The sequence below is a fragment of the Thamnophis sirtalis genome, unplaced genomic scaffold, assembly GCF_051295495.1.
Source record: "Thamnophis sirtalis isolate CommonGarterSnake01/CBP01778 unplaced genomic scaffold, rThaSir2_p1.2 scaffold_3, whole genome shotgun sequence".
Lineage (NCBI taxonomy): Eukaryota > Metazoa > Chordata > Lepidosauria > Squamata > Natricidae > Thamnophis > Thamnophis sirtalis.
In genome coordinates, this window is record NW_028261383.1 from 94,949,991 (window position 1) to 94,974,097 (window position 24,107).

General features: G+C 38.0%; 1 long non-coding RNA gene across 3 annotated transcripts in view; it reads left to right on the plus strand.

The window, feature by feature from the left end:
• Positions 1–24,107, plus strand: part of LOC106542660 (uncharacterized) — a 51,536-nt gene that overhangs the window by 11,542 nt on the left and 15,887 nt on the right. The window contains exons 2-4 of one of the 3 annotated variants that reach the window (XR_015695962.1): positions 2,829–2,872; positions 5,370–5,533; positions 20,761–24,086. This is a non-coding gene — a long non-coding RNA (uncharacterized LOC106542660). Of the gene's footprint in view, positions 1–2,828; positions 2,873–5,369; positions 5,534–20,760; positions 24,087–24,107 lie in introns of those variants that run through there. The other 2 variants (XR_015695961.1, XR_001313067.2) reach the window with 2 other exon arrangements.

Below are 24,107 nucleotides of genomic sequence, written 5' to 3' on the forward strand. Positions count from 1 at the left end.
TTAGTACCTTACATACAATCTCAGTCATTGTGGTTCGCAAACATAAGTTATGGTCTAGCATAATGAATGTGAAAGCAAGGTTTTATTCATTCTACCAGTGTTAAAACAAATTATATATTACTATCAGTGGTAGGTTGTAGGAGGTACGCCCCGGTGCAGGTGTACCGGTGCCTGCCCGGAGCACTGGATACCATTCCGGTACGGTGCTCCGGAGGGCCCACCCATCGTCCTTACTTGTTTTTCAAGTCTTTGGGGCTTCGGCGCTTCTGTGCACGCACACAGCGCGTACAGCATCTGCGCAATGCTCCGCCGAGCAGCTGGAGCATTGCGGAGGCTTGCAAAGGCATTGCTGGAGGGTCCACCCACCCACCCACCCACCCGCCGATTGTCCTTACTTGTTTTTCAAGTCTTTGGTGCTTCGGCAGTCTGTGCATGCGCATGGTGTGTACAGCGCCTGCGCAATGCTCCACTGAGCAGCTGGAGCGTCGCAGAGGCTCACAAAGGTGTCGCTGGAGGGTCAGAAGCATGCATGTGTGCTGCACGTGTATGCACACGTTCATGTGGAGGACCTGGCCCCGCTGCAAATGATACAGGTCAGGAACCCACCAGTGATTACTATAAGATATAACCCAGCCTTGATGTAGACTGTTATCTTCCTCCTTTGTTTATCTGCTATTATTGGTATTGGTATTGGTATTTTATTATTTGTATGCCGCCCTTCTCCGGGAGGACTCAGGGCGGCGAACAATTCAAAGGGGAAAAAAAGGGGGAACATAAAAGACAAAATACAAATAATAAAAGTAGGCAACAGTCGCACAACCAAACATGTCGAGAGTGGAGGGAACTCATCACCCCCAGGCCTGCCGACAAAGCCAGGTTTTGACGGCTTTTCGGAAGGCCTGGAGCATAAAAAGCATAATAAGGATTCATGGCTATGATTCCATCTTTATTACTAGGTTTCATTATAAATACGTAGACTATACATTCTTGTGCTATTTTGGTTCTATAAGTGTATTTTTGATTGTTATACAAATACCTTACTTAATGCCCAATTGTTTGGGGACCATTCAAAGTTATGACAGCTTTGGAAAAAAGTGACTTCTGACTGTCCTCACACTTATGACTGTTGCAGCATCCGTGCAGTTTTTATGATTGTAGTTTGGTTTTTTTGTGACCATCACACATTTACAACATTTTGCAGTCATGTAATCATAATTTGTGACCTTCCCAATTAGCTTCTGACAAACAAAGTCAATGGGGATATTATCAGGGAGCCATAAGTCATGGTTATGTGAGGTCTCACTTAACGACCATGGGAGAATTGCATAATGGCCATATTAATAATGGTCAAAAACAAGTGTGGTCATGTGAGGCCTTGTTTGATGACCACAACTCTTAATCTTCTAGTCCTTATTGTGCTCATAAGTCAAGGACTACCTACATATTGTATTGGTATTGCTATATAATAACATAATGAATGTTTACAGGAAAAAAAGAACTCTTAATTAAGATTGTGTTCAAAAGTTACTGGCAATTTGTTCCTTAAAGCTAGCAAAAATATGTAAAATTTTTATGATCCTAGATTTCCAGGTTCTTTGAGGAAAGCTCTAAAAATGTTTAGGGAAATCCCCATTGCTCAAATCAGTTTCAAGCCAGCTTCAGAATAATAGAGCTTAAATTAAATAGATGAAAGCAACAACACTTTTGTTTCAGGATGAGACAATTGGCAAAACCAATTTGTATTAATGAATAACAGAGAGAAGTGTGTGTTTGGGTGAGATCTGGAGATGCTTCTTTTGAAACAAAACGTGTCAAAATGTATACTGCCCTACAATTTATAGAGTAGTTAAGCCATGGGAATTAAGCTATGTTTTCCCTTTGCCACTGCTGCCTTTTGCACTAATTAAAGTCGGAAGTTGGCTTCTGCTTTGAGGTAGGCCAGAAAGCAAATGAAATTCCTTGTGTAGGACTGTATGACTCTGATATTTGTTTCATCTGTTTTGTTGAAGGTCATCTTTTATTGACCTTCACAAATCTAGTGGGAGGCTACTCTACTGATGTAGAGTTTATTTGATGAGTGATGGCTGTGGGAAATATATCGTATCTTCTGGTACATTTATTTAATGAGCTTTGGATATTGGTCCTCCAAGCTCATCTCGAAAGTCAGCCCATTTAAAAACTGGCTGAATTACACCCGAGTGACTTTCACTTATACCATTTCGGCTCATGTGCCAGAGGGTAAGCTACACAAATTTCTGAATAATAAGAGCACTCAAATGTTTTTAAGGGGGGGGGGAGAATTGAATTCATTAATAATTAATAAAATATTTAATTATTATGCCCTCTGAGCTTCAATTCCTAGGGGCAAAATTGCAATGAACGGTGCCAAATTCTGACTTCCAATTTCCTGAAAGTTTTCTTTCCCCTGTAAAAGAAGCTGATATTTCTCTGCCTCATTGATGAGGTACTGTTGACATTGTGCTGGTGTCTTGGGCTTACCTTCATTGTTATGATATGATGGGGAGAGCTGTTGGCTTCCCGAGTTGCACATCTCTTCACTTTTTATGCTTCCTAATTGGAAAAAGTCTTATGAAGAAGTCTCCCAACTTTATTTTCTCTGAGGATTTAGTTGCACAAGGGAAGACTGTAGATTAATTCTGAACCAAATTAAAATCTTGCACTTTCAAGGTTTTTTTTTACTCCCCTTGAAAAGAAGCAGAATTTTTTTTTTTTTAAAAAAATTCAAATGTAGTTAAAAAAATATAAAGAAAAACCCAGAAAGAAGGTTCTGGATGTTGTTTCTCATTTATTTCTTCTTTTCTTTTCAGCGATTACCTGATTATACTATGGAGTCATTCTTTCCACTGAGAAGGTACAGTTGAAATTTAATGGAGAGTACTTCACATTGTTGTTGTTACTTGTGTTGTTAGTTGTGGCGTTAGTTGTGTCATGATGAGTCATGTTGATCCATCGCAACCTCATGGATAACGTTTCTCCAGGCCTTCCTGTCCTCTACCATCCTCTGGAGTACATTTAAGCTCACGCCTACTGCTTGAGTGACTCCATCCAGCCACCTCATTCTCTGTCATCCCTTTCTTCTTTTGCCCTCAATGTTTCCCAGCATTAGCCTCTTCTCCAGTGAGTCCTTCCTTTTCATTAGGTGGCCAAAATATTTGAGTTTCATCTTCAGGATCTGGCCTTCTAAAGAGCAGTCAGGGGTGATCTCCTCTAGGACTGACCGATTTGATCGCCTTGCGATCCAAGGGACTCGTAGGAGTTTTCTCCAGCACCATACTTCAAAGGCCTCAATTCTTTGGCGCTCAGCCTTTCTTATGGTCCAACTTTCACAGTCATACATTGCAACTTGAAAAACCATACTTCACATAATTGGACACATATTTAAGGTTGAAACAGTAATAATGAGAAAAGGGACCTTTTAATTTCATATCTCCTTAAAGTTTTACTGGATTTTTTCCCATAGGAAAAAAATACCATATTATGTCACTGAGACAATTTTCTCTCTCTCTCTAGTTTATAAATCAAAAATGGCTCCAAGCCCAGCCCTCCCCTTGAAATGGGCAATCAAAGATCCATATCCCTCATCAGTGAGATAAGCATACAGAGCTCCCTAAATCCCTGGGGTTGATGAGTTCCCCTCCCCTCTCGACTTGTATGGCTGTATGACTCTTGTGTATTTTAATTACGTGTATTGTGTCTGTGTCCCCTTTCCCCTTCTGAGTTGTTCGCCACCCTGAGTCCCTCCCGGAGAAGGGCGGCATACAAATAAACTAAATCTGAATCTGAATCTGAATCTGAAAATCTCAATGCCTTTGCTTGCCTTCATTATTATCAAGAAGGCAGTCTTGTTACTTCCCCTATAAAAAGAAACAATAATAACAATAAAATAATTAATTTATTCATAGCAGCTTTATAACTGGGATGCAGTTGCTCCAGATCAGTCCTCTTGCCTAGAAATGGAGTTTGTTCGACTTTTCATTTCCCAGACACAGTCAACAATGTAGCTTACCCTTTCTCCATCTTTTCCACAGGCAGTTCCCACCCACCCCCAGTGGTGGGTTCCGGATCCCGTTGCAACTGGTACGGTTGCAACGGGGCCCGGAGTCCTCCACATGAACGTGCACGGTGCGCACATGCGTCTTACCTTCCGGCGATGCCTCCGTAAGTCTCTGCGATGCTCCAGCTGCTCGACGGAGCGTCGTGCAGGGACTGTATGTGCCATGTGCATGCGCAGAAGGGCCAAAGGCTTTAAAGACAGGTAAGGGGCAGGGGCGGGCGGGCCCTCCGGAGCACTGTACCAGAACAGTACCTGGTGCTCTGGGCAGGCTCTGGTACACCCGTACTGGGGTGTACCACCTGCAACCCACCACTGTTCCCCCCTCAATTTGCTAGTGCCACACACTAGTTACACAGTGATAAATAATGGATAAAAATAATGTTCCTAATAGAGTGACTCTGTATGCTACAGTAGTCACTGCACTGCCTGTGTTTGAAATAAAATATGGTTGGGTAGCAGGTTGGATTTGATTCAAAATAACATCTTCAGAGAATGCAGGAGCACAAATATAGCACCTGGCTGAAGCTGGTTAAATCGCTGTGATGCAGCACACAGCAAACCATGTGAAAATGTTTTACATCTGAAATGCATTTGGCTCAGTGTTATTTTATATTGCTGTTTAAGGATGCTTCTTCTTGCCTTCCTCACCTTGGTTCCAAAGATAATTCCTGACACACACACCACCGACGAGTTGTAAGAATGAGGCTCTGCTCAACAACAGGCTGAAACATATGCAAAATGTATTGGTAGCCTTTAAGAATCAGGAAGGCAGCTTCAGCAAATGTTCATCTAAAACCTTGATGTTTGCTTAGTCAGTTCAGGCAACTTACCAGGTTTCTGAAAATGTTAAGCCCTTTCATTTCTAAACATAAAACCTTAATATCCTCCTATCTAGGTCAAGCTGGGAAAATTGAAGATTTAAATTCATACAATTCAGCAAGTTATGTATGCGTGTATAAGGGTAAAGTTGGTAAAGTGAAGGAATTGTACAAATACATAAAAAAGCAGAACTTCATTTGAAATGGGAGTATATAGATATAGAGTTTCTGTTCTCCAATCTATTTCCTTCTTTCCTTCCTTCCTTCCTTCCTTCCTTCCTTCCTTCCTTCCTTCCTTCCTTCCTTCCTTCCTTCCTTCCTTCCTTTCCTCCCTCCTTCCTTCCTTCCTTCTTCTCTAAATTAGGTATGATTGATTGACATACTTGTTCTATTCATGTTTAATTTGGAAATAACAATGTTTTCTGAATGACGAGTTTATGTTTCCTGCTACCTCTGTCTTATCGTATTTTTTTCAGATTTTTTTAAAAACTGAGTCAACCAGAAAAAATATTGACAGTTGTAATGCAACACATTTAAGGACTGAACAGGGGAATATTCCATTTTCGGGAGGGAAATAATCCTCATACCTGATTTTTCAGAAGCATGAGATGGAAAAAAACAAACATTGCTTCCCCATCAGGTAAAACATAATCTCCTTCATAAAAAAGCCTCATTTCTTTTGTCAAATCAACGGTTAATCAACATTTAATAAAAGCGGATCAAAATTGAATGGTAGTTATTTATTATTCTTATTTCTACACTATGTAGCTTCTAAGATTCTGGATCCAAAGCTACCCCCTCTGTAATGAATCAAATTTAAACTTTTTTGTTAATACATGGAGACTTTCATACATTACACAAAATTGATGTGAAAATAACATGAATGGAGATAGAAAGGTTCAACCTCATTAATTTGTTTATCTGGAGAATTGTGGAAAGGAACAAAAGAAATCAATTTACTGAATGGCCTAAGTAAATATCTAATAGAAAGATACATTCTGAGTTTAAATGGAAATGGTAAATAAAGGGAGGCCCAAATGAGTTCAAATATAAATAGGCAACAATTACAGTGGGCTGCTAGGCTGAATGGACCTTAATTTTCATATTAAATGAAAATGTAAAAGTAGCATAAATTAAAGACAAAGGGTAGCAAAAAAGAAAAAGAAGAGGAGGATCTTATTTACAACCCATTTATTATTCCTACCACCTCATTTATCATCTCAATTTGATTTGAAATAAATTAAAATGAAGGACTTTGATTCATTGGCATGGAGATTATTTCCAACCTAATATTCTACACCAAATATTGTGATTTGCATTACCATAAAAAGGTGGAATGTTTTCCCCATTTTCCTACATCTGTTGTAAACAATTTGACAAACAACACTAAGTGCATTAATATATGAAAGAATGTGCACTGCTAGCATTTTATTTACTCTATTTGCCAGCTTTTGTAATATACTATGGCTATAATACACTACATTGTTTATGTATAGTATATGTATTCTTTAATGACTGTGCATCTCTTATTAAATTCTCTAGAAAAGATTGCTTAAAACTCACTGCTGTCCACAAGAAATATTGTCAATTTTAGAAAAAATGGATAAGATACAAATAAATAAAATACTCTCACAAGCAAATCTTTGCAAAGGAATATAGTTGATTGTATAATATACCTTGAAGGTTTGTGATAATAATTGTTATTTGGATAATTGGAAAGCTAAGATTCCTTTAAAAATGGGAAAATACTTTTAGATTCCTCCTAATGTTGCATTACTACTTTTCATTTTCCAGTTTTGGGATGCCTTGCTGCTGGTTTGGCTCTTTAAGAAATATAATTGTCAAAGATTTTTGCCCATTGCACAAATGTCCATGGCATTTTCTTCCTTGTACAGTTGAAATTTTTAGACTTGTAAGCAATTAAAGAGTAAGGTTCATCCCAGTCGGAATTCAAGTGATTTTTAACAAGCTGGAGATTGAAAGACATCCAGTATGGAAAGATGCATCCCCATTCAGCAGCCAAATATTTTTTTCCAAGCCTGAGGTAAAGGAAGTATAGTTAAGAGAAGGTTACAAATACCATATCTAGTGTGTTGTTAGTGTTGTTAGTTACAAAGTCATGTCTGACCCATCACAACCCCATGGATAACGTTCCTCCAGGCCTTCCTGTCCTCTACCATCCTCTGGAGTCCATTTAAGCTCACACCTACTGCTTTGGTGACTCCATCCAGCCACCTCATTCTCTGTCATCCCCTTCTTCTTTTGCCCTCAATCTTTCCCAGCATTAGGCTCTTCTCCAGTGAGTCCTTCCTCCTCATTAGGTGGCCAAAGTATTTGAGTTTCATCTTCAGGATCTGGCCTTCTAAAGAGCAGTCAGGGTTGATCTCTTCTAGTACTGACTGGTTTGATCACCTTGCAGTCCGAGGGATTCATGTAAGTGGAGCTAACTAGCTCCTAAATTAATTTAGCTAAATATCATATTTCTTTCCAAGGGTCTGTCTATATGTTCAGGCCCCAGATAATCATGGCCTGATAGATCTGTTTCTAATGAAGTTGGACTGATTATATTTTATAACACTATTGTGCCATAATTTTAATTAAGTTTCAGAAGATTTGCTTTTTCACTTGTACTAATGTATTCCAGAGTACATTATAATTCTGAAAATATTTTTTTTAGTTCACTGCTTGTTGATGTCTTGGTTTTATTTCTTCAGTTCATGAAATTGAATGCTATTTTTTTGAGGATGGTATTAGCTATTAGTAACTAAAGATGTTGTTAATGCAAATTCATTCCCATCAAATAGTGAAGGAAAAGAAAAAATTAAAATTCTTGCAGGATATTATTTGGACTGATGAAAGTGAATATTTTAGGAAGAAACATTAATGGATATGTGGAATGCCAGATTCTCTTTATTGCAAGTTGGACTTGGTGACTCTGAAACCATAACAGAGAACAATTGTAAACTAAGTGGCAAGGGGAAGAAGGGCAGAGAATGAAAAATCCCCCAAATGGGAAAAAAGTATCTCAAGATACGCTAATATATGCTAATATATTTTAGCACTGAGTCCTCAACAAAAGAATTTCTGAAATACATTGGTCTTTTAAAAAAAATAATATTTTTGACTAGCACCGAAAAATTCTTTTTCCTCCTTTCCCCCCCACAAATAAATGGAAAGTTTCTATGCGGACTAACTTTTTGGAAATGTTATTTGTATCTTAATTATACTTTGTATTTAGTGATTATAATCATTAGTGATAATTATCTTAGATGGACAGAATATTCCACTGATGTCTTAAAGCAGTCTTTCCTTTGGCTATTTTATGATTACCTAAATTATTTATAACTCTTCAAAGGCAATCAGTTGGCAGCTATTGAATTTTGGGGTGGAGCTTGGGGAGGCAATGTTACTTAAGCATGTTAGACATGCTAGAATAATTGCATTTTTAAGCATTTTTACAATTAGGAAAATGTATAGATATGCATTTTCTTGCTGAATTTGTTTACATATTGTAAAACATTTACTTGCTCTAGGATAAGCATTCCCATAGGGATTCTCACATTATTATTTCCTCAAAACATGAAAATAAAATATAAATCCATAAAATGCAGAGTAGCATATTATGACAGATTTCTTCACTTTAACACTGTGGAGACTTTTGTTTCATAGGCATTCAATTAATAGACTGTGATATAGCTTTACATATACCCTGAAGCATCTGTAACAGAGGTGGGTTGCTGCCAGTTTGGCTGAACCGGTAGTGGCAGCGGTGGAAGGCTCCATCCACCTGCCCGGATGCTTCTGCACATGCACACGTGTGTGCATAAGTGAGCCAGAAGTAAACTGGTTAGAAACCCACCACTGATCTGCAAGGGTTGAAGAGAGGACTCCTCACTCAGGTCTGCAAGCCAATAAGTGAGATGAAGGACACAAAATCCAGTAGCAAAACATTGGAAGGATTGCAAGTTGGCCAAGGTGGCTTGAGTCCATGAGCCTCTATTGTTCTAATGCAATAGATAAAGATGAACATTGAGATAATGCTAAGAACTAGTTTCATTGGGCAGAAACCTTGGAAAAAGCAAAAATGACCCTAGATAGAAATGTAAGAGAAGGATACACGACAATTTTGCCCATAGATCAGATAAGTAAGGTTGATCCATCTGCAAATCTGCAAAATTCACTAGTCCTGTGAGCAGAAGTTATGACTCCCAGAAATGCATATTGTCAAGGTGGAGAAATGCAAAGCAGGAGTCATGGGTTTGAAATAATGAGCAGTTACCAAGTAAGGATAATTTAGTGACTCCAAGAAGGAAGCATTTTCAGGGCAAGCAGAAATAAATTGTGGAGACAGATATGACCACTTAATTATAACAGCACAACCCAGATGCAAAACAGTCAGATAAGCTTTTAATGAGGAATTGAAAAGGCACGTGTTTCTAATTCAAAACCACCACCACAAAACAACAATCCACAATAATATCAGTAGGAAGGGATTGGGATTTAGTCCATTTGGAGAGACAAAGAGAGAAAAGGGCTTTTTAAATTTAATTCATGGATTTTGAGAGACTTTTAAGAAAGTCTGTACAGCAACTGGATCCTCCAGATAAAGCAACGGTGGATCAGGATGTAGAATATCCAGAAGTAATCATGAAGGAGATGTGGGTCATAATCTCCCTACTCCCAAGCATATGAGGGTAGAAATCAAGGTTTTCATAGTCACCATGGAAATGCTATAACATAATGTTTTTCATCCTTTGAAAGAGAAAAAAATAACTTAAAAGAAGCATCAGAACATGTGCTGAAAACAGTTTAGTGATTGTTACCATTGTGTGTAATTCATTGTACCTTGAAAAATATGTATATCAGCACTGTTAGGTTTATATTCTTCATACAAGAAGAAGTACTTTGGACAAAATGAAATAGAAGCAATATAATCCATTCCTTAGCAGTGATAAGGGTGGGCAGGTGACACTTATGGTGATAGACCTGGACAGGATGGTACCATAGCAGCTGCTTGAAAATACCACCTGCTAATGCTTGGTTTGAGAGGTAGAATGTGATTTTAAGATACGATGTCCTCTTAGAAAAAGTAACTTAACTGGACTAGCAAAACGAAAACATACAGTGCCAATATTCTTTCAACAAGTGGTTTTATGGAAGATTGGAATCATTGGATAGCACAGGGTTGTGGTATCACCAGTATGCTGATGATATCAAATTATACAACTCCACTGTAGCTGATCAGGTGATGAGGCTGAGGTGCTAAATCACTGCTTGGAGGCTGGGTGAATCTGGATGGAAAGGGAATCTGTTCTGACTCATCCCTAGGAAGAATGTTTTTGGTTTTTGTGATGCATCAACAGGATTGCACTTTTCCAGATAGAGACAGTGTATAACCCAGTGGGGATCCTCCAGCTCAAAAAACAACAACAAACAGATGGCAGTTATGGTCAGAGGAACTGTTGCATATATTTATTTTGTGTGCCAATTGTGCCCATTCCTGATACCGAACTCTTACTAATGGTTACTCAAAGCTTAGTTACTTCCAAGTGACTTTTTCTTAAATTGGGCAATTATAACATGCTCCACATGGCGTTGTCCTTGAAGACCACCTTGAAGTTACCACTGGTCCAGGATGCAGTAGTCTGTCAGTATTGACCACTGTGGTCTGAGCTTGGATAAATTGGGTGCACTTCATGCCCCTTCCCTTAAGTGACTTAGTGAGATCTAGAAAGTGGGGTGTTATCTGCAATGGCTTGGTAATCTCCAACCCTTTTGCCTTGGCTGGCTCTTCATCCAAGTTCTGGGGAATGATGAGATGGGAGCCTATGATGATATTTGTTAGGGATCTAAGGAGGATGGCTGAGGCATCAATCTTGTGTCTCATGTTTCTTGGTTTTATTATTGTTGTGAGCCACCCAGAATTCTGTTCTAAGAAGGCAACCATACAAATATTTTAAATCTCAGAAACAAGTGGGTTGTGTTCCTTAAATACTGAGTATGCTTTCAGACGAACACCTACCAAGCATACTTTATACAACATGCCACCAAAATTCTTATCATCTCTGGTCAATAAAGATGTTTTATTGGCACTATGTTGCCTCCTTCTCTTTCCTGTGGAAAGAGAGACGATGGGGAAGTTTTCCCTGTCTGGCATCCTCCCAGGATCTCTGCTGCCCTCTGGCCTAAAAGGATGAAGCACAACTATCTTCTTCACTGTCCTGACTTAATTCCCAAACTTTCAATACTTCATGACTATTTTCTTCAGTTTGCCTTAGGGCAGAACTGGTAGAGTTAAACAATCTTAAAGCCTAGGAGAATGAAGGGAGATGAATGAATTTTGCCTGATATCACTGCCAGTTTATTCAATAGAAGAGTTCTTCTTCCACACTTCATAACAAAATTGAAAAGTATACCACATACTTAGTTAACTAATTTACATCTTACTTATTTATTCAAATGAGTGCTCAACATCCATTGGAAGTTGTGTATAAGCATACAAACATCTGTCTTGGTGGGGTGTAATCACTTTCACAAAGATATCTTTTTATTGATCAATTCTAGAGGGATTAAAATGAACAATTATAATGGCACCTAGCACCTCCTATTTTTTAAAGCATTGGGCAGAGGGAAAAATGAGACAAAAAGCCTGCCTGCAGTCTCATAAGCTTAAACCAGAGGTCAGCAACCCATGGCTCTGGAGCAGCATGTGGCTCTTTCATCCATCTGCTGTGGCTCCCTGTTGCTGGTTGGCTCCACAATTGATAGGGCTTTCAGTTAGGACAGGTAGAGGAAAAAGGACACCACACTAGGAGGAGTCTCTAGACTCTATGGTGGGGGAACCAACTTCCAGTTGGTAGAGGAAAAAGGATGCTGTACTAGGAGAAGACTATGATGGGGGAACCGGCCCTTCGGTCAGCTCCAGAATTGAATAGGGGGCTTCTGGTTAAGACCTTTGTGGCTCTTTAAGTGTTTAAGGTTGCTGACCTTTTTAAATACTATGATGTGGAAGTCACATATTAGAAGAACAAGCTTTCCAAAAGGGAAAAAACAATTGAATTAATTGCATGAGAAAAGAAATGAAGATAGGATGAAGAATTGGCAAAAATTACAAAATGTGAGTAGATTCAAGCAGACATGGGAATGTGACATGACGAAAAAATATTTTGCATAAGCAGAGACAAAAATATGCAAAAATATTCAGACAGAAAAAGAAGTTGCAGCAATGTTTTACAAAAAAATAAAAGGTCAAAAGAAAGGAATAATCATAATCATCATAATAAATAAGCCACCCAATTCTATTAATTTTCTGCAGAGCAAATAAATTGATGAATACAAAACCAAAGAAAGAAAATGAGCAGATAATAGAAGGAAAAAAGTGTCAGGAATGAGGAGCAAAATGAGAGTATGAACCATCATCTTCATTTTATAAGAGAATGTAGCGTATAGAGATCAAAACTTGAAATGGACAAGAATAAGCAATCAAAATAAAGGATGAAAAATATCATCCTAGTACAGGGGATCCTTAAGGGTTATTGATATTTTATAAATGTAAGAGTAATACTGATCCTATTGTTTTACTGATCCAGTAAAAGTAGGGGAAATACGCTGCTTGTAATTTTATCTTCATTGAAAGATGATGAAGCTTTTATAGTTAAAGATTCAGCTGTTTCATGAAGTACAAATTGAAAAAGAGGCATCACAAAAATTACTGCATTTCAAAATAGTTGTATTCATTTCTGGAACGGAGGTAAATTTGATCAAATGAGGGTGCCTCTAATTATTGAAATATGTTTGTGTGTCCTTGGCCTAAATGTTTGCTGTGCAAAGCTATTATTACAAGGAAATATCTGACAGTATGAAATATCACAGTTGGGTGTTCAATGCCATGGATCAGGATGATTGCTTAAATTAGCTGGACTTTGTGATGAATGGCAAAGGCAGATGCTTTCAGAAGAAGCAGAAAAGGCTGGCAGTGATTTGATTAGCTCAGATATATTGGATGTAAAAGAGTTCGAGCGGCACATCTTTTCTCACAAAATGGCAGAATTTGTGTGCCTCTGAGCAGGGATTAACAAGAGGAGACAACCAACCAGAAGAGAAAGTTCAGCCACTGTGATGGGTAATTTGATTGCCAGAATCTTAAGTCAGCAAAATATAAGAGACCATTGTAATTCTCAAAGAGAAAAAGGAACAGCAGAGAATTTCACATTTCTAAGTTGCTGGATAAAAGTATTTCCAATGCTACTTTCTACTTACAGTGCTATTCAGTGATGCTACCTGGCTGAATTCTATGACCGCCTTGAAAGAAGTCAGGCAAATCTATTCAATCCCTGTTTAACAATTGGTTAAAAAAAATCTTAGTTGTGGTGGATGAATTTTAACTTAACGGCAAGAGAACAAAAAGAATGTATGGCTGATTTTTCTCATTGTGCAGCATGCCTTACAGAATAGCAAACTAAGCAGCTTTAGCCCATTATCACTGAAACACAGCTAGTTCTGTGTACTAAATATGATAGGACTTCTAAGTCATAATTGGTACTATTGGAACACATTGATGCGAGAAATCTGACTTTAATACCTGGAAATTACTGTTAATGTGTTTCTTGTGTGTGTAACTGTTTGGCAAAGGAAACCTTTGCTCACTCAGAGCTCTAGATTTGTCTATGCAAAATTTATCTTGATTGCAGATTCCAGAGTTCCCATGTTTGATTACTCATCGGATGATTCAATTAGCATAGAGGCCAGTAAACATAAACAACTATTTTCTTAGTTTAACCAGCTTTCTAAACAAAACGGATTCTGCTCTGAAGACATAGGAAACATGCCTCAAAAAGTGCTATGGCAATTTTAGCTACTTAGCGCTTCTATTAGAAACCTAGATTCTTATATGTCCCAGGTATTTTCCAAGATTTATTCAAAGTCTTTCTATATAATGTTTATCCAGCATTAATACAAATTTGAATGGAATCCCTCAACAAGGGCTTACAATAAAAGTAAGCTATATTTTTGAAAAGAGAAAAAAAGACTGAATGACTTACGAACTCAAGGCAGCATGTTCCCCAGCACTTAACGTGTGTTTTCAGATCCTTTGAAAAGTTAATTTTCAAATAGGGAGTCCAACTATTCTCTAAAGCACCTGAGGGTAAGACAAGAAGCAATGGGTGAAAACTAATCAAGGAGAGAAGCAGCTTAGAACTAAGGAGAAATTTCCTGACAGTTAGAACAATTAATCAGTGGAACAACTTGCCTCCAGAAGTTGTGAATGCTCCAACACTGGATGGTTTTAAGAAAATGTTGGACAATCATTTGTCTGAAGTGGTGTAGGATTTCCTGCCTAAGCCGAGAGTTGGATTAGAAGATCTTCAAGGTCCCTTCCAACTCTGTTATTCTATTCTAATGGCTATTTAATCAATTAAAATAGAGCAGGAAGGGACCTTCGAGGTCTTCTAGTCCAAATTCCCTGCTCAAGCAGGAGATTCTATACCATTTCAGACAAATGGCTGTCCAGTCTCTTTTTAAAAACCTCCAGTGATGAAGCACCTACAACTTCTGACAGCAAGCTGTTCAATTGGTTAATTGTCCTCACTGTTAGGAAGTTTCTCCTTAGTTCCGGATTGCTTCTCTCCTTGATTAGTTTACATTCATTGTTTCTTGTCCTGTCCTCTTGTGCTTGGAAAATAAGTTGACCCCCCTCCTCTTTGTGGCAACCTCTCAAATACTTGAATACTGCTATCATATCCCCCCCCCACATCAGTCCTTCTTTTCTTTAGACTAGCCAAACTCAAATCCTGCAACCATTCTTCATATATTTTAGTATCCAGATCTTTAATCAACTTAGTTGCTCTTCTTTGCATTTTTTTCCCCAGTGTCTCAACATCTTTTTTGTAATGTGATTACCAAAACTTTGTGGCAGCCTCTCAAATACTGGAATAATTATGCCTTCAATTTTCAGCTAACAAAAGGTAAAAATGATTACATGTATGGAGAATAGCCACTTTAACCTTATTTAACTTTATATGGGATGGATTCATTTTAACTAGACTTTCACATCAAGATGAGTTAAGTTTTTCCCTCACTCCACTCATTTGCTTCTTGAATTGGCTGAACTTTTGGATGGTGGCCCCTGGTATGTTCTTCCCAATCTAAAATTGGTTTGAAAATGTCTTCTGGATAATCAGAGAAGACTAAAGATTCACAAATTCACCAAATACAAATGTTACTGTCTGGCTCAGTGTCGGTCAGTTCAGGAGGCTAAATTTATAGCTGTTAAAAAATCCCAGGAAAGTGTACTTCTTGAAGATTGGCCACTTGAAGCTCTTGAGAAGCCTGGTGTACAATATGCCATTCATGGCAACCATACAGCATCTGAGATTTTATGATGTGGTTCTGTATGAATGCTTCATCAGCACCATGACAGGATGTGAAATAGATTGGTGTATTCAGTTAAAATATTGTGAAGCTAAAGATATTGTAAGTACCAGTGGGGGGTTTCAAAAAAATTTCGAACCTACTCTGTGGGTGTGGCCTCCTTTGTGGGAGTGGCTTGCTGGCCATGTGACCTGGTGGGAGTGGCTTGCCGGCCATGTGTTTCTCTCTCTCTCTCTCTCTCTCTCTCTCTCTCTCTCTCTCTCTCTCTCTCTCTCTCTCTCTCCTTCCTTTTGTCTCTCTGTTCCTTTTTCCTTTTTTTCTTTCATCTCTCTCTCACTTTTTCTTTCTTTTTATCTTTTTTTCTTTTTTCTTTCTTTCTTTCTTTCTTTCTTTCTTTCTTTCTTTCTTTCTTTCTCTCTCTCTCTCTCTCTCTCTCTCTCTCTCTCTCTCTCTGTGTGTGTGTGTGTGTGTGTGTCAGTGGTGGGTTTCAAAATTTTTTGGAACTTCTTCTGTAGGTGTGGCTTGCTTTCCGGTTCGGTAGATTTGACGAACCGGTTCTACCGAACTGGTGCAAACTGGTAGGAACCAACCTCTGGTAAGTACATACAATTCCTGTCACCATGTCATGTAAAAACATGACAGCCCTTCCTAAATGAATGTATGTGCTGTGACTATGATAGAAAATGGTGTCCCTTGCTTGGGTCCGTAAAAGATTTCTGCCTTCAAAAAACCCAACTTTTCCAGCTCTATAGTAGTGGCAACTTTCAGCTGTGCTATATGAAGTGTGTTAGTACTGCAGTGGAGTAGGAAACTGGAAAGCCATGAGACATTCAGAGTCCTTGTCCACAAAAAATTATGGCCTGTAGGGGAATTTTGCCCCATTTTTCTCATCGGCCATTAAATCATTAAGTCAACTAGCTTATGGAGAGAAGATTGCCATTTTCCCTTTATTAATTGGATCAGGGACAAGTGATCTCAAGCAAGATTAGTTAGAAGGAGAAATAAGGGTTCTTTTCCCTGAACTAGTTACAAATCAGTAGTTTTTCACAGTTTCTTGCCAAGGAAGTTTTATGATGGTGGTGGTAGATTATTACTATTTTTTTTTCTCTTTCACTTTCCTCCAAATAATCTGTTAATAAAATATGCTGTATGTATAAGAATGGGAAAATACATACAAATAGTTTCACTTTCCTCCAAATAATCTGTTAAGAAAATATGCCGTAGGTATAAGAATGGGAAAGTACATACAAATAGTTTTGACTTATGACTACAACCGGATACCAAAATTTCCATTGCTAAGCAAGACGGTTGTTAAGTGAGTCATGGCTGATTGTGTGGTCATTATGCAAATCCGACTTCCTCCATTGACTTTGCTTGTGAGAAATTGGCTGGGAAAGTCACAAATGGAGACTACGGACCCTGCAACCATTGTAAATACATGCCAGCTGCCAAACACCCAAATTTTGATCATGTGACCATGGGGATGCTACAATGCGAGGACTGGTTGTAATTTTTTTCAGTGCCATTGTAACTTTGAACAATCTCTAAATCAGTGATGGCAAACCTTTTCGGCACTGAGTGCCCAAACTGGAAAACATGTGAGCCAGAGTCCCGAAAACTCAAAGACCAGCTGGCTGGTGCGCATGCGCACACCGGCCAGATGTTCTTCACATACGCCAGAGCCCTGGAAACCTGAAGACTGGTGTTCAGGTTTCCGGGGCTCTGGCATGCACGAAGATCAGCTGATGTGCCGGAAATCAGAAGACCAGCTGGTGACGGTGTGTATGCCCACAGAAAGGGCTCTGCATGCCACCTCTGGCACATGTGCCATAGGTTCATCATCATGGCCCTAATTAAATGACTATGTTGAGGAGTAAAATAGTTGCCAGCTTTTGATTTACATTTTGCTAAATTTCAGTGTTCCAGAATTTAGCAGAAGGAAATGAAAAACAAAACAAAAAAACACCACTAAATAGATATTTGTCTGCAAATAAATATAGTTAAATAAGAAGACATTTGAGTAATAATATTTATTTGTATTGAAGTTAAAACTAAGTGCAAAAAGTCTGAAACTTCAGAAATCTACAATTATGAAAATAATGTGTAGAGGGTTCAAAATATGTTCAGAATAGCAATGTGAAATGCACAGAATTTGATTGGAATATGGCTAAGAATAATTCCGGGGGAAAAAACCCTAGTGATTTTCAAATGAGTGATGCAGCTAGCTCTTTAATCAAAATATACTTTCATTTGAAGATTAATCACATTAATTTGCAACATGAGTTCTGCATTTACAGATAGTTGATATAACTCTTTATGTTTGTCAAGTCTCTAGGAAAATCCTTTCAAATCTGATTATATTCTTTCCTTTCATTTTGTCACTGAGCCAGGATTCAATTGACAGCCATTTTCAATAGACCTGCCTACAATGTCTTGTACATTAACATGTTTACAAGTGTGGCTAGCAATTCAATTAACTGAACAGGGCTCAAAAATGAGTTTTTTAAAATAAACCCTTTTATCATATGTAATATGAAATTCATGAACAGCTGTTTTGCTTTTCAGGTGCAGTGAAATATATACTGGATACAATTCAGTTACCTATGGCTAAATGTTATTATCCATAGCAGATTAAAAGGATTAGTGTGATTAATCGTGAAAGTAACAAAAAAAGTTTTCTAAGACTTGTAGGAATTGGTACGGTAGGAGTCCATGTGGATTTTGCTCTGCTGGTCATTGCCAACTCTGGGGGACAGTGCTTATCTCTGTTTCAAGGCCATTGAGTGAGCGCTGTCTGAACACATTTCCATAGTCATGTTGCTTGCATGACATCACAGAGCACTGTTACATTCCCACCGAAGTGGTACCTATTCATCTACTCACATTTGCATGTTTCAAACTGCTAGGTTGGCAGAAGCTGGGATAAAGATGGGAGCTTACCCCATCGCATGGCACTCAGGTCTTGAACCTGGGCTGCCAGTTTTTCCAGATGACAATCCCAGTGTCTTAACCACTGAGCCACTGTATCTTCTCTGTAGGAATTGGTAGAACATTAGAAATAGAATGCAAACAACAGAAAGTACTGCTAATACTCCTCAGTGTATTTTAGAGGGACCTATGTTTTCTAGTTTGAATGATAAATGCAAACTTGGGGACTGGTGATATTATAATCTTGATGGTCATCTATATTTACCAAGCAGTAGTTTCATTATATCACCAACATACTCAATGAAATGTCTATATGAGCAGTTAACAGGTAAGAACCTTTTTGGTGAAGTTGTTAAGGTACCATTAGAGACCATGAGTGCTAGTCCCACCTTAAGCATGAAGCCAACTGAATGACTTTGGACCAGTCATTCTCTTCATTCAATCATTCTCCTTCCTAGGAAGGAGGCAATGGCAAACCACTTCTGAAACTGTTGCTGCACAGACTTGTATGCTGGAGTTAAAACTGACTTGAAAGTACCAAAAATAAAAAGAGTTAGAAAGTCCTGGCACTTGGCAAATTAACAGCTGATGTTTTTTTCCTGAAACAAAGCAACAAGGTGTCACTATTAATATATTAACATTCTATAAAGTAGGGCAGGTAAAATAGTAGAGCAATTTTCAATGGGCTGAAACTTAGAAGGCTGTCAAAAATGTTTCTCCACATTGTCTTAATATTCAAAACATTCTTTCAGTACGTTGATATTTCACATTTACATTATATTTTTGAATACCTGAGTGTTTAATATTAACATATTTGGCAGTAGATGAATTTGGATTTCATTGTTCCTTAAACACTGATGTATGACAATACTTGATCGCTGTGACGCTGTGTTTGCAGTACTAACAACTATTTTAGCTGCATTCTTGTACCAATGTTTGTAATTTTGCTTACGAGGATGGATTCCCTTTTAATACTTCCACTGTGTAATTTTAGGATTATATGTTAGGATTTTAAAAATATTGTTATGTACTGGTATTAATATATGTTTTTGCTAGAATGTAGAATTATTATTATTGGTTAGTGCCTCTCAGAACCTACCTAGAGCAGCAGATTTGTTTTCAGGTCCCCACAATTCATCTTTAGCAATATAACAAAAAATAACATTTCTGCATTTTAAAGGATAAGTTAAGAGGGATTGTCTGAATTTTTGTTCTTTTTCTGAAAGTGTACACACAACTAATAACTGTGAACTATATAACAATGTGTCAATTTTTTTGTTTTCTTCTTATATGTTAATTACAACTAAGCACACTCATCGAGAAAACCTCTGAAGATGTTTTGGCCTGATTGGAGGGTTGACCTATTTCTTTTTTTTCTTTTATTTACAAACATGTAAAATCACATACACAAAACCTAGATGTACACCACATTTACACAATACAATATGAACAGGAGCTTCCTGTTCTTTCTAATAGCAATTGCCAATCGATATCGTTCACCTTATATTGTTTCCCCTTCTATTATATTTCATTTGTATTTCACCATTCTTAACCCTATGTTGGCTGATTACTAGAGGTAATCAGCTAATATAGCAGACAGAGGAGTAAGATAAGGAGGGTTGACCTATTTCAGACACTTAAAAAAGATCAGTGGTGCAATAGTGAAATGTTTCCTTTCTAGACACCATGAACTTTCATCCTGTCCTTTTATGGACATCCTGGGCGCAAAACTATATATAACCTTTTAAACTTTGTGTGGTTGCAAGCTCTTGAGGGAAAATGCATTTTCTATATTGTTATATCTGCAAGGTACAGATATCTGTTTGAAAGTGTCTAATCTGACACGCGGACAATATTGCCAAGTGCTGTTCTTCAAGTACATAATTCTAAACTTATCTGGCCTCCCCTAAGACCATCATATTATTGTTTGGGAATAGGTACCGTTCCATCCTCCCTCTTCCTCTTCCTCCTCTATAATTAGGTAGACCCAGTTCACTCTACTTGGATATATTAAGTATTTCACACATCTTGTATGCCCTCCTTCCCCCAGACTTTACATGAAGTAGATCCTTCCCTTAATGTAACAAGTTGCAAACTGGTTTTGAAACTTCATAGTATTGTAAAAATGATTTGCAATGATGAAAGGAAAGAATGCTCTAGTTCCTTGTATGGAAAAAGCCTTTTTTCATGGAGACTGAGCGGTTCAATTCCTGGATGCTGCTATTAGTTGTAGAGCTGGGTGATGCCCTCTTTCTCATTAAAAGAAGTATAAAATGATAGGCATAAAAAACCTGACTGGAAAAGTTTGCATTTCTTCTGATACTCCTAGGAAAAATCTTACTGGCTATCTTTCCCCAGGGTCAAAACCTTTAAAACTAAGTAAAAATGATATTTTTTTTTGGTTACACAGATTCTTCCTCCGAGCACACGATCCATAAGTTAAACTCTGTGGAAATGTTTTACTTAATTCTTGCAGATGTCACTTCTTACATATTAAGCTCTGCATTCATTCCCAAGACAAACAGATGGTCAGCAAAACCAATTAACCTTTCTCCCTCTGTCTTTCAGACTCACAGCGTCTTCAAAGCCCACAGACAAATGAGCAGATACTATCAGGAGATTTCATGTCAAAGCATGATGAATAGGAAAGACTTGGCCGACGTACTTTGAACTTGCTCAAGTGGACCTCCTGGCCATAAATGTGGAACACCTGAAGGTGAGGTCTTATAATTTGACAGAAACAGGTAACCAGGAAAAAAAAGCACTGGAACAAATGATTAATGTTTGCGTTTTCCCCATCTTCATCCCAAGAGAGAATATTTGATAGACTTATTTATTTTAACGAAGACATGCCCAAAGAGGAGAGACTATTGCTTCTCAGAACAATAAGATAAAAATAAACTGTAGCCACACATTTACAGGAGAGGGTTGATGAAATAATTTTTAAATGCTCTTTTTTACTTGAATTTTTGGGGAATGTATGAATATTTATGTTATGCTACCAAGCGGGCACCAAATTCATCTACTTGCTTTCGTTTTCCACCATTGATGTACTTGTATAATTTTGTATAACAACTCCACATCCCCAGATCAAAGTCTTTGGAGAGTAGCTCAATTTTCCCCAACTTCACCCTTGATTCTTACATTGTCACCATTCACTGGAGTATATCATGGAACTGTCACTGATATAGAGATTCCTGCTCTTATTTACACCTTTCACACCTTTACATTTATTTACACATTTACACCACAATATTCTAATTAGGAGTTCCCAAATGTGACAACTTTAAGATGCATGGACGTCAACTCCCAGAATTTCCCATGCTAGCTAAGGAATTCTGGGAATTGAAGTTACTCATCTCAGAGTTGCCAAGATGGGAGACACCTGTACTAGATTATACCAGTTCATGTGTTCTGAGAAAGATCTTAACTCTTTTAGTATAACTTAACTCTACTTCCCTTCATGTATGTATCCATTCCATTCCACAAGACAAGACCATCTTCATTCCAATCTCTTACAGCCTTCTCTTTTATTTTATTGTCACACAAGTTATCTTTTCTTTTACTTATTAATTCATGCTTTTTACCCTTCTAACATTTCAAATTGCAATTTACAGCTTGTAACTAAGTTGCCCATGGTTGGTACTGGAAAAGTCTATGAATGAATTCTGTTAGCAAGAAATACTAATAAAATGCATAATAACCAGTTCTGCCATCTCCATTGTCCCTACTAAGCCATGAGCTGCCAAATGGCTTATTGGCATGACAGGTGTCATGGCTGAGCTCTGCTGTCAATTGGCTTGTCAAATTCTGTAAAATTTAACAATTGGGCCTTACAAGTCAGTATGTGCTGGCTCCAGAACACTACTGCCTACCACTCATCAGGACTTTGACCAACTGAACAATGATCAAACAAGCATAGGAAAAATGTGCTGGAATAATATTGCCCTTTAACCTGCAGTGATGGTCAAGGACGAGGACCAGGTTGAAGAGAAAGTTATTTTTTCAGAAATCACAGGTGTCTTCTCTTCTCTTTTCTTCCATCTTTTTCCTTTCCTTTCCTTTCCTTTTCTTTCCTTTCCTTTCCTTTTTTCTTTTCCTTTTCTTTCTTTTTTATTTTTCTTGGCTATTATTATCATTGCTGTTAGCACAATGCAGAGTCATATGCAAAAATGAGGTGTTGTATAATCATAGCATGTAGATGGCATAAATGAGAATATTTGGGGAAAGTATTGGCTTTAGTTTTCTTGTGGTTATGCAATAGTCTAAGACAATAATACCTCAATATTAGAATATTAGGAAAATATTCTACAGTAGACTTTTAGCTCTGGGTAAATGCGAATGTAAGAATATTTTCCATGGGGATACTAGCAAGAATGGGAATAAGTATTCCTTACCATACTCTTTTTTTTTCTAAATAAAACCCTCTGGAATTCTTAATAAATGCATTCTACAATAGCAATAGCAATAGCAATAGCAGTAGACTTATATACCGCTTCATAGGGCTTTCAGCCCTCTCTAAACGGTTTACAGAGAGTCAGCATATTGCCCCCAACAATCTGGGTCCTCATTTTACCCACCTCGGAAGGATGGAAGGCTGAGTCAACCCTGAGCCGGTGAGATTTGAACCGCTGAACTGCTGATCTAGCAGTAGCCTGCAGTGCTGCATTTAACCATTGCGCCACCTTGGCACTCAAGTGTACATGCTGCGTTTAGCAAATCTGTTTGAAAACCAACACATATTTATATGCAGTGCACAAAGAAGCTAATAAAAATGGAGGATCAAGCATGAATATATAACCTTGAGTAAATAAGAGGAAATATTAAATCACCTGCTTTAGAACAAACGTCGAAACATTACATAAGCTATCATTCTAATCGCATTCTTTGAGAGGTCAGTGACAGTCTGAAAGCACTGTATTTATCTTGAGAAATGCACTGTACTTTTGTCAAAGTTGTATTGAATGGTTTGTAATCTGATGTCTTCACCTATAACCAAAGCTGGTAATGGGCGTGAGTCATGTCAGACATGTGGCAGAAATCAACATCTAAGAATTCTACAAAATAAGAAAGAGCCATAATTTCTTTTATAAGCCTGTCCAGAGAACAGAATCCTCAAGGCTTTCTCTGGTCTGCGGATTGGCATTTTGGTTTGTATGCAAGTAAAAAGCGCTTCAACTCAAGTAATGCAAATGGTTGCAGCAGTGGCTTATTTTAAACTCTAAGTTATATTTTATTTTAAAAATGCATATATAGTACTTCCATTCTCCATCTATTTGGCTTGAGCTCATACACCTTTCCATTTCTTATTCTACTAATGAGCTATACCAGTGCAGTAGAGTGTTTAGAGTGTTTAGAGTGTTTATTATAATTTATAGGCCGCCCTTTTCCCTGAGGGGACTCAGGGCGGCTTACAAAACACGGGACAGGGGTACAAAGACAAAAAAACATAAGACAATACATAATATTAAAAATATAAGTAGGTCTAGAGCAGGGGTGTCAAACTCACATCAGCACAGCAGCATCACGTGACATATCAGGACGTTTCCCCCCCCCCCCGTTCGCTAAACTGGGCATGAGCGTGGGCAGCATGTGATGCATCTGACCCATGGGCATCTATTGCAACTGTTATGATGTCAAAAGGACAACATATGAGAACTGTATCATCAAATATAAAAAGAAGATAAGACAGAGGAATGAACAAAGGATTTAGAATTGTCACAGAGGTTACAATTTTGCAGTATAACACTGGATGATTAATATGCCATCAAATCAATGTTAACTCTTATTGGCCACATAGATTTATTTTCTCTATGACTATCTGTTCCCAAACTGATCCTTCAGATCTTACAATGGCGCACCCATTATACAGTTGGCCAGCTGTCGATTATCCTCTTCTTCTCTTTCCTTCCGCT